The sequence below is a fragment of the Macaca mulatta genome, chromosome 14 (assembly GCF_049350105.2).
Source record: "Macaca mulatta isolate MMU2019108-1 chromosome 14, T2T-MMU8v2.0, whole genome shotgun sequence".
NCBI lineage: Eukaryota > Metazoa > Chordata > Mammalia > Primates > Cercopithecidae > Macaca > Macaca mulatta.
The window spans coordinates 115,008,195-115,023,883 of NC_133419.1; the positions used below are offsets into that span (position 1 = coordinate 115,008,195).

At 46.8% G+C, this 15,689-nt stretch overlaps 1 protein-coding gene and 1 long non-coding RNA gene across 3 annotated transcripts in view; one reads left to right on the forward strand and one right to left on the reverse strand.

Annotated features, from left to right (window-relative positions):
- NNMT (nicotinamide N-methyltransferase) overlaps window positions 1-15,689 on the forward strand; it is a 59,820-nt gene that overhangs the window by 2,529 nt on the left and 41,602 nt on the right. Inside the window, exons 2-3 of one of the 2 annotated variants that reach the window (XM_077964335.1) lie at window positions 4,696-4,782; window positions 12,195-12,369. The gene's annotated coding sequence lies outside the window, so the exon portion shown is untranslated. The remainder of the gene's footprint in view (window positions 1-4,695; window positions 4,783-12,194; window positions 12,370-15,689) is intronic. The other variant, XM_077964336.1, reaches the window with a different exon arrangement.
- LOC144334467 (uncharacterized) lies at window positions 3,566-10,619 on the reverse strand. The gene is made up of 3 exons (XR_013404304.1): window positions 4,892-10,619; window positions 4,638-4,734; window positions 3,566-3,698 (listed from the first exon to the last, which is right to left on the reverse strand). It is a non-coding gene; the product is annotated as an uncharacterized LOC144334467 (long non-coding RNA).

A 15,689-nucleotide genomic window follows, 5' to 3' on the forward strand; every position in this document is an offset into this window, starting at 1 on the left:
CAGCACGGCCAGGCCTTCCCACGTGGAAGCCCCTCACTGCCCTGGCACCAGGAAGGGAGGGGACTGGGGATCTGAAGATGACTGACCTCAGTGCTCTGCCTCGGCCCAGGCCCTCTCTCTCGCTTCCATCCTCTGCTTTGTTTGCCGCCCAGAGCGATTTTCCAGAAATGCAAATAGTATCATGTCGCTCCCTGGATGAGAGTCCCCGGTGACTCCTCAGTACTCTGAGGATGGAATTCAAACTCCTTAACAAAGTTCCAAGACACCCTCAGTGACAGAGCCCCTGCTCAGTACCCCAACTTCGTCTCAGGATCACTCTTGAGCCCCTCGGCCAACCCCTACTCTGCTTCAGCCGATGGGACCACGGGTGTTCTGGGCCGCACCGAGCTCCATGCCCCTGTGGGCCTGTGCGCGTGCAGTTTCCTCTTCTCAGAGCTGCACGAACACACACACCCTTTCTGTCTGGCTCTCTCAACTTCTCCTTATTCACTTTTCAGCTCAAACCTTCTCAGGAAACCTTCCCTGGACCCCAGAAGCTGAATTGGGCACAGAGTCTCTATAGCACCATTTAGTCACCTGTTTCCTTCACTGTCACCACGACCAGACTGTCAGTTCCTTGAGGTCAGGAACTGTGTGCTATCTTTGTGTTCCCAGAGCCTCACGCTGCCTGGCACATGACAGGCACCTGGTAAATCTTTGTTGTATAAATGGCTGAAAGAAGGAGAGGGAGACGGAGGGAAACAGAGAGGTAATTAGCACTCCAGGGCGCATGTTGCAGTTGTCAGGGGCGAGTGAAAGCAGGGATGGAGGAACATCACATGCGCACTCGGGCACCTCCCCAGGACACGTGTACACACGCGGCAGAGGCCCAGTGGGGGACTCCTGCATCCCCACACGTGTGCTCATGTCGATTCATAGACCACCTAACTGACCTGTGTCTGCCACATGCCAGAAGAAGGAGCAGGAGGCAACAGGGCAGTGGCACTTCATAGTTGGGAGCTGCCTGGGTGTTGCTGGGCAGGATGTGGGGCAGGAAAGGGGGTGAGGGGGTGCACATGTAGACACCTGGTCCTTGGCCCATGGGGGCAGGTCCATCCCCCAGCTCTCTGTGTCGTTTCAGGCCCAGCCCCGCCGCCATCCCCACTTCCACTCGTGGGCTGGCAGGAGGGCAGGTTCCTCTCCAGGCTGCGTTTTCTGCTCCCCAGGGGGTGCCTCAGTGAAAGTGAACTCGCTCATTTAAACCTGACTCTGCAGCCCTGCGGCCCCCTGCAGCGCTAATTACCCTGTAGTTCTAAACTGATTGCTGTACACTAAGCTTAAGCCCTCCTTTATTTATTTACTGACTACATTAATAGCAAAGCCACGCTGCGTTCAGCCGCTCCCAACTGTACACCGGCTGGCTGCACCCGTTCCCTCATGTCTTCCTAGGGAGGCGGGGTGCAGAGATGCAGCCTGGCACCGGGCCCATTACCCACCACCCTGACTGAGTCTCCAGGGCCAGATGACGTGAGAAATCATTGGCTTCAGCCATAGCTACCCCGGCACCCAACGGGGCTCCTCTTATTCTGACTCTGTGACAGAGTGGGAGCACCCAACACACAACAGCTCACCAACCAGAGGAATCTGCTATTCACAGCACACTCAGAATGCTGCCGTTCAGCCTTCACTTGTGGGATGAGGTGCCGTGCGCTGGCCTCATTTTACAGATGGGCAAACTGAGGCTGTGACTCCATAGCTGGTAGGTGGTGTCTCAGGCATGCTGTCCATGGAGGAGATGGCCACCCCACTTGTCCCCAGCCAGCCAGGTTTGACAGTTTCTGTTGTGTGTTCCCATAACTTCTACCCCTTGCCACAAGAAAGGAAGCCATTCCCTAAGTGGAACTGAAACTGCTTTTTTGCTCTCAGCTCTTCTGCCTCATTCACCTGCTTGTCCAGAATTTGCTGGCAACTTTGGGAATACAGGCTTTCCTTCATTCTCAGCCTTTACCAAGCAGGTCTAAGTCAGACCTTCCACACCAGTCCCCACTTCCCCCCAGCACTCACACACCCAGGGATGTCTGGGGAGAGGACTCCCGTGTGGTCAAGCCCCGCCGGTTCTCCCATTCTGGGGTACAGAAGTGCCCATAAACACACCGCTGTCCTTGCCTGCATCTCTGAGTGCCCTCAAATCCCCTGAGGCAGAGCTGGGCCTTGGCCTTGGGGCACAGCAGCTCTCTGAAGACCAGATGGGCCCCATCAGGGTGCAGCATGCAGACCCAAGGAACCAAGCTTGCATCCAGGCTCCACTCTGATGCCAAATAGCCTGGTGGCTGCCATGCGCCCCAGAGAAGAGGGGCGGCTGAGATGTGGTCGAATCTGGGATTCAGTCGAGGGGACCTGGGTTTGAGGCCAGCTCTGCTGTGCACCGCGTGACCTTCACTGCATCTCAAAGGCTCCCGACGGCTCCACTTCCTCAACCATAAGACTGGGGTCAGCAATACCTGGTCCACCCATCCTCAGGACGAGTGTGCAGCCGACTAGAGGAACGATGTGAACCAGCCTTCTAAACACCATGACGCTATAAACGTGAGTTATCAGTGGGGACAGACTCTGGCTGGTCTGGAAGGGGAGCTGGGGTCCCGGACATTTATTTCTAGAACAGGAGCCCTCGGAGCCGGGACCCAGGAGCCTGGCGTTCCGGAGCGAGTGAGGCTGCTGCCGGCATCTCGGGGACTCTGTCTCCACCTAGTGGGCGCTGACTGCAGGTGCTTCTGCTGCTAAGGCCGCCCAGAAAGCAACTGGGGTTGCACATCCCTTTAAAAGCTGCATTGGGGCAGGGCGCAGTGGCTCACGCCTGTAATCCCAGCGCTTTGGGAGGTCGAGGCGGGCGGATCACGAGGTCAGAAGATCGAGACAGTCCTGGCTAACACAGTGAAACCCCGTCTCTGCTGAAAATACCAAAAAAAAAAAAAAAAAAAAAAATTAGCCAGGTGTGCTGGCGGGCGCCTGTAGTCCCAGATACTCCGGAGGCTGAGGCAGGAGAATGGCGTGAACCCGGGAGGCAGAGCTTGCAGTGAGCCGAGATGGCGCCACTGCACTCCAGAGTGGGCGACAGAATGAGACTCGGTCTCAAAAAAACAAAACAAAACAAAACCCTGCCTTTTATTTCCGCCGGGCGCGATGGCTCACACCTTTAATCCAGCACTTTGGGAGGCCGAGGCGGGTGGATCACCTGAAGTCGGGAGTTTGAGACCAGCCTAACCAACATGGAGAAACCCCATCTCTACTAAACAAAAATAAAATGAATTAGTCGGGCGTGGTGGTGCACGCCTGTAATCCCTGCTACTCCGGAGGCTGCGGCAGGACAATCGCTTGAACCCGGGAGGCAGAGGTTGTGGTGAGCCGAGATGGCGCCATTGCATTCCAGCCTAGGCAACAAGAGGGAAACTCCGTCTCAAAACAAACAAACAAACAAACAAACAAACAAACAAGCTGCCTTGGTTCCTTTGGGTCCCCTGCTATCCCAGGTCAGGGTAGGGCTGAGTAAGGAGGGAATGTGGTCCAGATTTGTGCCAGAGAAGAAATGCTTTAAACTACTTGGGGTTGGGGGGCGGTGTTCAGCTGGGCCTTTCCAGAAGTCCTCCTGACTCAATATTTCTTTCTGGACTGTTCTTCTCCCGTCCACCAGCTGGCCATATCAAAGGCAACTCCTCCCATCCCTAAAAAGTGAATGGGAAGCTGTTGTCAGTCAGCCCCAGCCCCAGGGATAGGCGAGGCCTCCTCTTGTATTGAGGTAAGATCAAACTCAGCTGGAATTCAGCTCCTCGAAAGCTTTGTAACTGGGAAAGGAGCAAGCAGTCCTTGAAGGGTTTGCAGAAGGAGCCCAGAGTGCCCCTAGGTCTGGGTCACTGAGACCCTGGGACATGACAGAGGCTGCAGTGCAATGGGACAAACTCTTACTTCCTGAGGTCCTGAACCTTCCAAGAGCCTAAAAACCCATAATGGAGGGTCGCTGAAGTCAGCTCCTGCCTTTAAATCCAACTGCCCTTTTCAATTTTTTTTTATTTTAATTTTTTTTGTCTTCAGCTTTTAAGTTCAAGGGTACACATGCAGGATGTGCAGGTTTGTTACACAGGCAAATATGTGCCATGGTGGTTTGCTGCACAGATCATCCCATCACCTAGTTATTAAGCCCAGCATTCGTTGGCTATTCTTCCTGATGCTCTCCCTTTCACCCCCTAACCAACACAGACCCTAGTGTTTGTTGTTCCCCTCCACGTGTCCATGTGTTCTCATTGTTCAGCTCCCACTTATAAGTGAGAACATGCAGTGTTTGGTTTTCTGTCGAACTGCCCTTTTACTGCAGTAAGTGAGCCTGGCACCTGTCCTAAACCCTCCACACCCCACTTCCGACTCTAAGAACCGGTTGACCAGCCAACCTCTGGACTCTGGGTCCACAGATGATTTGACTGGAAGCGATCTTAGGACAGGCCATCTTGTCACTCTCCTTGCCTCTGGGCGCCTCCAGCCATCTCAAATGGATGCAACTAAATGGTTTGGAAAACCCCTCCAACCCAAAACTTCTAGGATTCTAGGACTGTACTATAGAGCCAACTATCAAGATCCTCAGAGAAACACATCCCCTGGCTTCCTATCACCTGTCAGCGCTTTTTAAAGCAGCAGATTTCACTTTGTGTTCCCCTCCACGCCGATCAGTGTGGCCTTCAGCATAGAGTGAGCTTCTACTGACACGAGCTGGAGAGAAAGAGGAAGTGCATCATGACGGCTCCTCTGATGGACGAGGTAAGGGAAAGATCTTCCCTAGTAACTCCCCATTTGGGAAGAAGGGGTCACAAATGGCGGGGGAGATGGGGACACTGGCCCCCACCAGCTCAGCTTGAGGGATACTCACCTTACTCTCGGAAATCTGCCGATGACCATTCCTCCTTCACCGCCATCCCAAGCATGGGTACTTGACCTTTTCCTGAATTCTCTACAGCTGAGACCAGCTGAATTCTTTTCCTGAATTCTCTGGCACAGCTGAGACCAGCCTGGGACGTTTAAATTAGATTTCTCTGAAGTCTCAAGGATGGCAAAAGAAAACAAGCACCAATGAAACTGACTACCCCCATGTTTCTAAGAGAAAAAAAGTTAATTTTTTACAATTATGATTATTTGCTTTTCTCTTTTCTCCTTTCTCCTGTTCCCTGCTTCCTACTTAGCTCTTTAGAAATGATTATAACCTTGACCTTCCCTTCACCACACACTCCCTGCTGGGCAAACTTATCTGATTGTGTGCTTACTTAGCAGCTCCAGAGCCCAGCTCTCTCCTACCAGGAGCTTGCGTCGAGAGACAGCAGTCAATTTACAACCTGAATTTACAACCTGAAGTGTGCCCACTACAAAACTCTTTCCCACCTGAAGAGTATCTCAAGATCATGGCCACTTTGTAACCTAGCTCTGCCCATGATGGCACCAGCCCAACCACCTGGTAGATAACGCACAAACCATGTAGACCCCACACCTACTCACTCCCTCCCCTGTACGCTGTACATACCAAGTCCCCCTTTAAAAGCCCCGACTTTCTGCCCCCAAAGTGAAGTGCTAGCCTTAAATGCAGAAGCCTGGACTTCCTCCCCTAAGCTAAACTTTGGAATGAAATCAGTGTCTTTATACCAGACCTCTTGTTGAACTCTACTGAACCTCCAGTTTGGTTACACCAAGAACAGCATAACATTAGATCACCCGGTTCACAGGCAGCAGCATGGGTCTCCCATGTCATGCCTTCCTTCCTGGTTCTCTGCCTGCCTTCAGGAGACAGGGCCCATCTTTCATCCCAGCCACTGACAAGTCTGGTAAAATGAGACCCAGAGTGACGTGGGCTTCCGGTTTCTAATGGACTATGTGTCTGTCCTCCTCTTAAAGTCAGCTACTCCTCTTGTGCTCTGGATCATATCCTCTCAGTCTTTCCAAGCTCTTTGCTCCTGTGCTTGTCTTCTCTTTGCTATATCTGTTTCCCCCTCTCCTCCTGATTATTCACATCAGCATAGAACACCTCCCATTTTAGCAAACCTTTCCTTGAGCACACATCCCCCTTTAGCTTCCACCCATATTGCTCTCTTCCTTGGAAGAGCAAAATTCTAGAGAGCTGTCTGCAGACCTTGTCTTCCTTCCTTTTTCTTACAACAATTTCCAATTGGAATTTTATCTCTGTTATTCCTTTAAAATTGTCTTTTCAAGTTCATTAGTGGTTCCACCATGCAAAATGCAATGGCTTCTTTGCTGGTCTGAAAATATAGGATTAACATACAGTTTCTTCCTGCTACCCTCTCACAACATAGTCACACACAGCTTCTGACACCTAATGTAGGGGGCTTCTCCCCACACACCAAGCAAGCACTCCTCCAGCAGCTGACACCAGCTGGGTGCCCTCTAAGTCAATTCAGTTCCAACACTACCTACCTGGAGATAGCATCAGATCCCACAGGTTAAGGGTTCAGTCCCACAAAAGTGCTTTCCATGTCCAATGCCAATCGCAAGCTCCAGGTTGTTCGACCCGTGCTTCTGATGACTGGCTATATATCAGGGTTCCCACAACCTCCTCATTGGGTTTGATTAATATGCTAGAGTGGTTCACTGAACTCAGGGAAACATCCACATTTACCTATTTACTATAAAGGATATTACAAAGGATACAGTTGAAGAGGTATGTAGGGCGAGGTACGGGAAGGGGCTTGGCACTTCCATGCCCTCCCTGGGTGTGCCACTCTCCAGGAACTTCCAGGGATGCAGCTGTGTGGAAGCTCTCTGAACCCTGTCCTTTTGGGTTCTTATGGAAGCTTCATTTTGTAGGCATGGTTGATTAAGTTACTGGCCATTGGAGATCAACTCAACCTTCGGCCCCTCTCCCCTTCCTGGATGTTGCGGGGTGGGGGTGAAAGTGCCAACCCTCTAATCCTGCCTTGGTCTTTCCAGCAACCAGCCCCCATCCTGAAGCTGCCTATGGGCTGCCAACCCCCAGTAAACTCATTCACATATGAAAAGGCACTTTCAGCATAAAATCACTTTGAAGCTTTCAAGGATTTTAGGAGTTTTCGCCAAGAGACAGGGATGAAGACCAAATATATATTTCACAATATCACAGCTGGCTTTATCTTGGTTGATCTCCCAACAGCTTTCTACATAACTGACTTGCTCCTTTTGGAAACACTTCTGGTTTCCCCTCCCTCGCTGGCTGCTGCTTCTCAGTCTCATTGGCTCACCCCATCATCTCCTGCTGGAGCTCTGGATATTAGACAATCTCTGAAAGGTTCCTTGACGCTCTTCCCTTATCTAGTTACATTCTCCCCCACCCTGATGTCTCATCTCTTTCTGTTGCTTTTAGGGTGTACCTCTGGGAGATTATTCCTTAACTGTTCCCTGGCCATGTTTGAAGTGAGTCCTGGGGTTGAGTCTGCCTTGGGACAGCGTGGCTTTCAGGACCAGCCCAATTCCTGCTTGTGCAAGTTTGGGAGACTGAGTGTGGTTTTAAGCTTTGAGAGTCAAAGACATTATCAGGCAAGGTTCATGGACTTTTGGCAATTCAGTTTCTCCAAAAATAGCCTTTGGCTGTGTTTGCTTCCAATCGATTTCTTATGCCAGTAATCCATTAACCACGGTTAAAGTTCTTTCCTCGACTTAGTTGTCCAATCTGTTATTATTATTTTTTTTTCTTCTGCACCTCCAAGTCTCCTTGTCAACTTCCTGGTGGCTACTTTGGGGTCATCTGAAAGTCAGCTTGGGTGGGAAAAGCAACACCTTTAATCTGATGTTTATCACAGTACTCTCTTTGTAAGGTAATTTTTAATGGTGAGCCTTTAATGCTTGAAGTCTTTTCCAGTTTCATTCCTGTAATTTAGAGTCCAGAAGCAGTTAGGTTTCCTATATCCAAGAAAACCCAAATTTTTGGATTCCTCTTACTTACGTTCATTTCTTCTTGGGAAATTGTCAGTTATTACCTGAACGCATCTCTTCATAGTAATATCTTGCTACAAACACCGAGGAGCAATCAACACGTACTAATATTACGTCCCCCACCCCACCTTGCTGTTTCCCTTAGAACTAGAGACTTAGTATATACTTGACTTAGTTTCCCTTTTAAGTTGTTGCAGATAAGAGTTTTCCTAAATGTTTTATTCATGCCTATCACAGGGCTCTTTCTAACTAGCCATCTTTCTCTTCTTGCTGCCAGCAAAGGCTCTAAATAAACTTGCCACTGTCTATCTTCTTCTGACCATCTTCTTCCACTCTTTTCCCTCCTCTATACCCAGCCTCACTCTGATTCATTTGTTTCCAGAACAGGGCAGGCCTTTGCATGTGCTGTTCCCACTGCCAAGAGCTCCTTGCCTACCCCCACCCCCAATCCCACCCCATATCTTTGCATGGCTGCCTCCTTCACATATAATTTGGGTCTCAGCTCAAATATTGCCTCTCAGTGGGGTCTTACCTGACCATCTGCTATGGTTTGAATGTGTCCCCCAGAAGTTTATGTGTTGGAAACTTAATTCCTCTGCCTTCATGAATGGATTGATACTATCATGGGAGTAGGTTTCTTGCCTTGATAGTGGCTTTGTTAGAAAAACAAGCTCTCTCTGGCTTGCTTGCTCTGTCTTGCCATGCAATTCTTTTACCATGTGATGACACAGCATAAAGGCCCACACCAGATGCTGGTGCCATGCCCTTGGACTTCCTTGCCTCCAAAACCATGAGCGGAATAAACTTTTATTCTTTGAAAAATGGTATTAATTATAACAACAGAAAATAGACTGAGACACCATCCCATCTAAAGTTTGTTTTCAGCTGGGCACGGTGGCTCACACCTGTAATCCCAGCACTTTTGGAGGCCAAGGCAGGCAAATCAAATGAGGTCAGGAGTTCAAGACCAACATGGCCAACACGATGAAACCCCATCTCTACTAAAAATACAAAAATGAGCTGGGCGTGGTGGTGCACACCTGTAATCCCAGCTACTCGGGAGGCTGGGGCAGGAGAATCGCTTGAACCCAGGTGGCAGAAGTTGCAGTTCACAAGACCATGCCACTGCAGCCTGGGCGAGAGAGCGAGACTCCATCTCAAATAAATAAATAAATAAATAAAAATAAAGTTTGTTTTTCCTAGCATTTACACTGTTTGATATGATCTTCTTTGTTCGTTTACTTGTCACATCATGTCCTAGTCCCCGGTATGTGGACCCTGTGAGAGCCAGGGCCTTGTCTGCCACCATATCCTTGGCGTTAGGAACTGTGCTCGCCACACAATTGTTATGACTATGAATCCCAATACCTACATAATAGTCATTGGATGCCAGACACTGTTTTATTTCTCTGTTAACAATATTTTAATATTTTTAATGAATTATGTATATTTCAAATATACATAAAAATAGAATAATATGATGAACCCCACATAATACCCATCACCCAGATTCAACATTGTCCAGATTTTGCCACACTTGCTTCATCTATTCTTCTGTCTTTTGTTCCTTTTCTGTCTTTCGTTTCTTTTTTCTTTCTTTTGTTTCTGTTGAAATGTTTTAAAGAAAACCCCAGACATCATGTTGTTTCATCACGACATACTCCAATTCGTGCATTTTTCAAAATGAATTTTTCTCATTTAACCTCAGTGCCATTTATATCTTTCCAAAATTAGGAATGATTCCTCAGTATCCTCACTCAGTCTGTATTCAGATGTTCCTGATGGCTTCAGAAATAACTTCTTAAAGCTGATTTATTTGAATTAGGAGCAAAAATCATACCCACACACTGCATTGATTCGTTATTCCTCTTAAGTTTTGTTTTCTCCATGCTGTTAACTTGTTGTAGAAAGGGGTGATTATTAGTAACTATTCAGTTATGAGATGATGAGGGCCTGAAATGGGGCTGGGTAGCAGGAGTGAAAGGAGGAAATGATCTGAAGAGACCTTATGGAGCAGAGTCATCTGGTTAACCCAGCTTTAGGCCAGTGGGCTGGTGACATCGCTGACCTTTCTGAGACACTTGGGAGCTACAAGATCAACAGTGGCCTTGTTTCCTCTTACAGAGTCCCTCGTGTGACAGCTGAAGGAAACCTCACAGATGAGCTAATTGTACCTCTTGTTTTAGTCACTTTTCCAGCCTTTCCCAGCGAGGCAGAACATCGGTACAGTCCTCCCACTTGTTCACAAAGTTCCCTCTTTATCTTGCATCCTCTGGAGCTTGTTAGGAGAGGGTCAGCCTCCATACATGGGACTTACTATGGTTCCCAAACCAGCCATGCAACCAAGCTTATGACTATTTAAAAATATACTGAAACAGGCTGGGTGTGGTGGCTCAAGCCTGTAATCCCAGCACTTTGGGAGGCCGAGACGGGCGGATCACGAGGTCAGGAGATCGAGACCATCCTGGCTAACCCGGTGAAACCCCGTCTCTACTAAAAAAAAATACAAAAAACTAGCCGGGCGAGGTGGCAGGCGCCTGTAGTCCCAGCTACTCGGGAGGCTGAGGCAGGAGAATGGCGTGAACCTGGGAGGCAGAGCTTGCAGGGAGCTGAGATCCGGCTACTGCACTCCAGCCTGGGCCACAGAGCGAGACTCCGTCTTAAAAAAAAAAAAAAAAAAAAAAAAAAAAAAATATATATATATATATATATATATATATATATATATATATATATATACTGAAACAGCTGGTTCCCTGCCTTAGACCTCCTGAATCAGAATTTGTGGGCGTGCCCTACCTGGGAATCTGAAAGCAGCTGTGTCATAGGTTTTGTCTGGTTTTGTCCAGTTTTGTAGTTGTTTATGGTGAAAGGCAATTCCAGTAACTGTTACTCTGTCATGGCCAGAAGAAAAATTTCTATTCTGATTTTTACATTTGAATTCATTCATTTAATCCTTTCACCAACTCTAAGAGGTAGTTTAGTATCCTTATGTTTTCACATATTTAAAAAAAAAGTTGGGGCAAAACGAGACTAAACAACTAATCCATGGACACATTTTTGTAAGTGTTAGAGTCAGATTTTGAATCTAGGCAGTTTAGCTCCAGACTCTGTGCTCTGATACATCAACCTATTATCTTACATAATATCTGCTTAATGAATGTATTTTGGATAAATGCGGTGAAGGCTTTCTCTTCTTTCTTGCCCGTTTAACTTCTGTTCTTCTTGCCAGAAAAATCTCAACCTTACCTCAATCCAATGTCTTCTCTTCTGCACCAAGACGTCTCAGCACACTGCAGAAAATCCAACTTCTGGGCGGATTGAATTCCTGTCAGGTTATCTGGGCCCTCAGCAATCCCTAACAATTCTGTATTTCCCTAGTTTTTGCCTTCTGTTTTCCGTAGGGTTTTTGTCTGAATCTCAAACACCTGCACCTCCCTATTCATTATTTTCAGGAAAAACACCATTCACAGCTGTGAACTCTCAGTTTTCTACTTATCCCTTATAAATTTGACTTGTATTGGCATCTGTCCTTGCCTTTCCTCCACTGTCAAAGTATTTAGTGTTTCTCTATCAAAGGCTCATCCACTTTTAGCTACTGCCCTGTCTTTCTTCCCTTTCACAGCCAAGCTTTCAGAGGTGTTGTTTGCATTTTCTGCCTGCACTTCCTCAGCACCCTCTCACCTCCAGCACTACAATCTGGCTTCTGTACTCATTACTTTATTCATTTACTAGTGTTAGCTTTTATTTTTATTAATTTTGTCATTGCATGTTATTTAAATGTACTTGTTATTCTTTTTATAACTTCTTGATTTAGATGCTTAATTCATGTATTAATTATCTTCTGTTATTAATATAAGTAATTAAAGTCATAGATTTTCCTATCCTTTGTGTCCTATAGATTCTTATGTGTAGAGTTTAAAAAATTCTAGATAGTTTTCAATTTTTTTGGTTCCTTCTTTGGTCCAAAAATGTTTAAGAAAAAAATTTAAAATTTCTGGGTAGTAGAGTCTTTTTGTTTTTGTACTGAATATTTATTTTGTTGCAATTTGATCAGAGAATATTTTGTATTATTTCTACCTTTTGAGAATTTAAACAATTTCTTTGTGGCTTTTTATATAGTCAGTTTTTGTGAATATTCCATGGGTACCTTGAAAAGAAGGTATATTTTCTATTTTTAGATTAGAATATTCAATATGTGAATTAACTAGATTTGAATTATTAATTACATTTTAATATTTTCTATATTCTCATTTACTTAGGAACATGTGAACAGAGGAAACCTGTGCACTTTCCCTGGGCATAGCCTAGAAAGTGTCAAGACCCCAGACTCATCTCTATTCTCAACGTGGTGCTGAAGCAGAAGCAATGCTTTGATGGTTGTTTCACAACCCTGAGTATCTTAAGCAGAGGGAGAGTGATTTCCCTTACTCCCAGGTGAGTGTATGAGTTTGCTAGTATTACCATAACAAAAGATCACAGACTGGGTGGCTTCAACAGCAGAAATTTATTTTCTCACTGTTCGGGAGGCTGGAAGTCCAAGATCAAGGTGGCAGTAGGGTTAGTTTCTAGTGAGGTCTCTCTCCTTGGCTTGCAGATGGCCTCCTTCTCACTGTGTCCTCCTGTGGCCTTTTCTCTGTGTGTGTTTCCCTCTTCTGATACGGATAGCAATCCTACTGGATTAAGGCCCTATTCTATGACCTCATATAACCCTAGTTACCTTTTTATTTAGTTCTTTTATTTTTTTTCTTGTCTTGCTTTGTTGCCAAGGCTGGAGTGCAGTGGCATGATCTTGGCTCACTGCAACATTTGCCTCTCAGGTTCAAGCAATTCTCCTGCCTCAGCCTCCCGAGTAGCTGGGATTACAAGCATGCACCACCACACCCTGCTAATTTTTGTATTTTTTTCAGTAGCGACAGGGTTTCATCATGTTGGCCAGGCTGGTCTGGAGCTCCTAACCTCAAGTGATCCACCTGCCTCAGCCTTCCAAAGTGCTGAGATTACAGGCGTGAACCACTGTGCTCAGCCCCTAATTACCTTTGTAAAGGCTCTATCTCCAAATACAGTGATCATATTGGAGCCAAGGGGTTCAACATATGAATTTTGGGAAGGGGCAGGGAGGAAGGCATAATTCAGTCCATAAAAGTGGAGAATGGGGATAAAAGAGAGAGGGAAGTTTGTTTTAAAAGGGAGAAAGATGTTGAGATTGGGTAAAGGGGATGTTGCAACCTTTTAAAATCTGTGATCTCAGACCAAATTATACAATATAATCTCAGTAGGTGCCAGTAGTAGGGACAAATGTTAGCCCTTGTGTCTGGCACCAAGTACCACCCACCCCAACCCCAGTGACGGGAGCCTCTAAATGATGGAGATTTAATGTCTGCTACCCATTTGAATGGTGACTTGAAGAAGAAATTCAGTGCAGTTATAGAGCAGGTGCTTTTTGTACACTTATCCCACTGCATCTATGGCTCGAACTCAGGTCTCTCTGTGAGTTTTTGACCTGCATCTGGGTTAGAGTCAATTTTTCAGCCTTACGCCAAGCATGCTCCAAATGAAACTCCTCATTTCTCATCATGTCATCCTCTTCACTCTCATCTAAACCTGTTCTGCTTCCTGTGTTCCCTAGTTTACGAATTACCAGCATCCACTCAGTGGTCTGGCACAAAAACCAGGGTGTTGTGTTCGGGAGCTGAAAACACTAAAGACTAAAACCCAATGAAGACATCTTCATCCTAGTATCTCACAGCTCCTGGTGGTTCCCGTTAGATTTTGTTTAAAAATTAATTATGTATGCTACTTAAAAACCCACTGTAGAAGAGAGTGCAGTACAGTGGAGCAGAAGAGATGGGAAACCGTAAGCTGCTGAAAAGCCTGGGGGCTGGTTGAGGGGGGCATCTGTGCAGAGAAAGAACTGGAAGGAGGGAGAGGTGGTGGTGACAGAGGTGAATACCTGGGAGAGGAAGTTTCGGGAAACTTCCTTCGTCAGCTGTTCAATTCTTCACCTAAATGTCTAGAGGTGGAGCTGGGGTTGGGGGGATGGTTATTGAGTCTGAACTCAGTCAAGAAGGTCCCAGGGAATCAGATGGTTTGCTCCTTCCTGGACAAACTCCCTGCCCTCCATGACTCTTCAGGGACCCACAGCACCTGACATCTTTCGGGTAGATTGTGAGCCCACAGCCCGCCTGGACTACTTCAAATCCAGCCAGCATCTTTTGGGAAATGGATTCTTCCATTTCCTGCAGAAGGACTATGATGACATGATTAAGTCAGATGCTGATCTCCTTCAACCTTGTGGGAGGTCTGTGGGTGCTCAGGGTAGCTGTGAAAACTTTACATCAGGTGCAGATCTACTTCAACCCTGGGGCAGGGTTGGTGAGAGCCACCAGGTAACTGACAGACACTTTGGACCTTCAGAGTGTGTGAAACTGCCCTATGGGAAAATTTTAATTCCACTTGATACATGGTCCATGGTGGGAGACCTTCAAAGTCTCTGACGTTTCCGAGGTCTAGATTTCCTGCCCCCATAAAGTCTAAGAGCTGTATCTTTGATGGTCCTGAGGGAAGCTGCGAAGGCATCGGAAAGCAGGAAGCCTCTCTCCACCTGCAGGGTGGCCTTGACTGCTCTGCCCCGTCACCACTGTGGCTCATGAAAACATCATTGTGGATGGCTTCCAGATTTGCCCCTAGGGAAACAATGGTACTAGCCAGGTTGGACCATTGAAATCAAATAATGGGTATCTTTTCATGATTAACAGGAGAAAAAATTAACATAACCCACTAGGTAGACTTTTCCCACTTAAAATTTTTCTGCCATAAACTTTTCTTAAACCTCTGATGCCTGCCTCAGCCTATCTGCCACTGTACCCTACGGATAAAACAAATGAGCGGGGAGCAAATGAAGAGTAGCAGCAGAACCCAGGAGTGAATAAGCATGCTAAGTTCAATAGCCTGTGTTTCTGTATTTCCTGGATCTGCATGCATGTGCCTCTGATTTTATATTGCCTATGGACCTGACTACTGTAGTGTGGTATGTTTCCTGCTGGCAAAATTGTTCATAATTTGTGTATTAGAATTAAAGAGATGACTATTTCCTGTCATTCTACAAAAAGGGCCAAGACTTCCAGGTGCTCTGCCATCTGAAGACATTTAAAGACCAGTTACAACTCAGGGATAAGAGGGTGAAAGCTTCCAGCTTAGGCAGATGGCAAGAGGTGCTTCTTGCTGAACAAGAGGTTAGAGGCTGAGCCAGAGGAGGAATTATAACAGGTTCAGCTCGTTTTCTCTCTTCACTGCCTTGTTCATTTTGGAAGCCCCTTGCCAGAATCCAAATGATATTGATATTTTGTGTCAACCCAGTTTCTCCCTAGCTGGAGAGAAGGCAAGATAGGAATAAGAGACCAAGGGTTCTGTGTGTAGACCCTATATTCTCATTTTAGTCCCCATGCTGCCAAGCGAGATTCTTAGAACACAGTTGACACTTAATAAATGTTTAAGGCTGGGCGCGGTGGCTCACGCCTGTAATCCCAGCACTTTGGGAGGCTGGGGCGGGTGGATCACCTGAGGTCAGGAGTGTGAGTCCAGCCTGGCCAACATGGTGAAACCCCGTCTCTTCTAAAAATACAAAAATTAGCCAGGTATGGTGGCATGTGCCTGTAATCCCAGCTACTCAGGAGGCTGAAGCAGGAGAATCACTTGAGCTCAGGAGATGGAGGTTGCAGGGAGCTGAGATCGCTCCATTGCACTCCAGCCTGGCA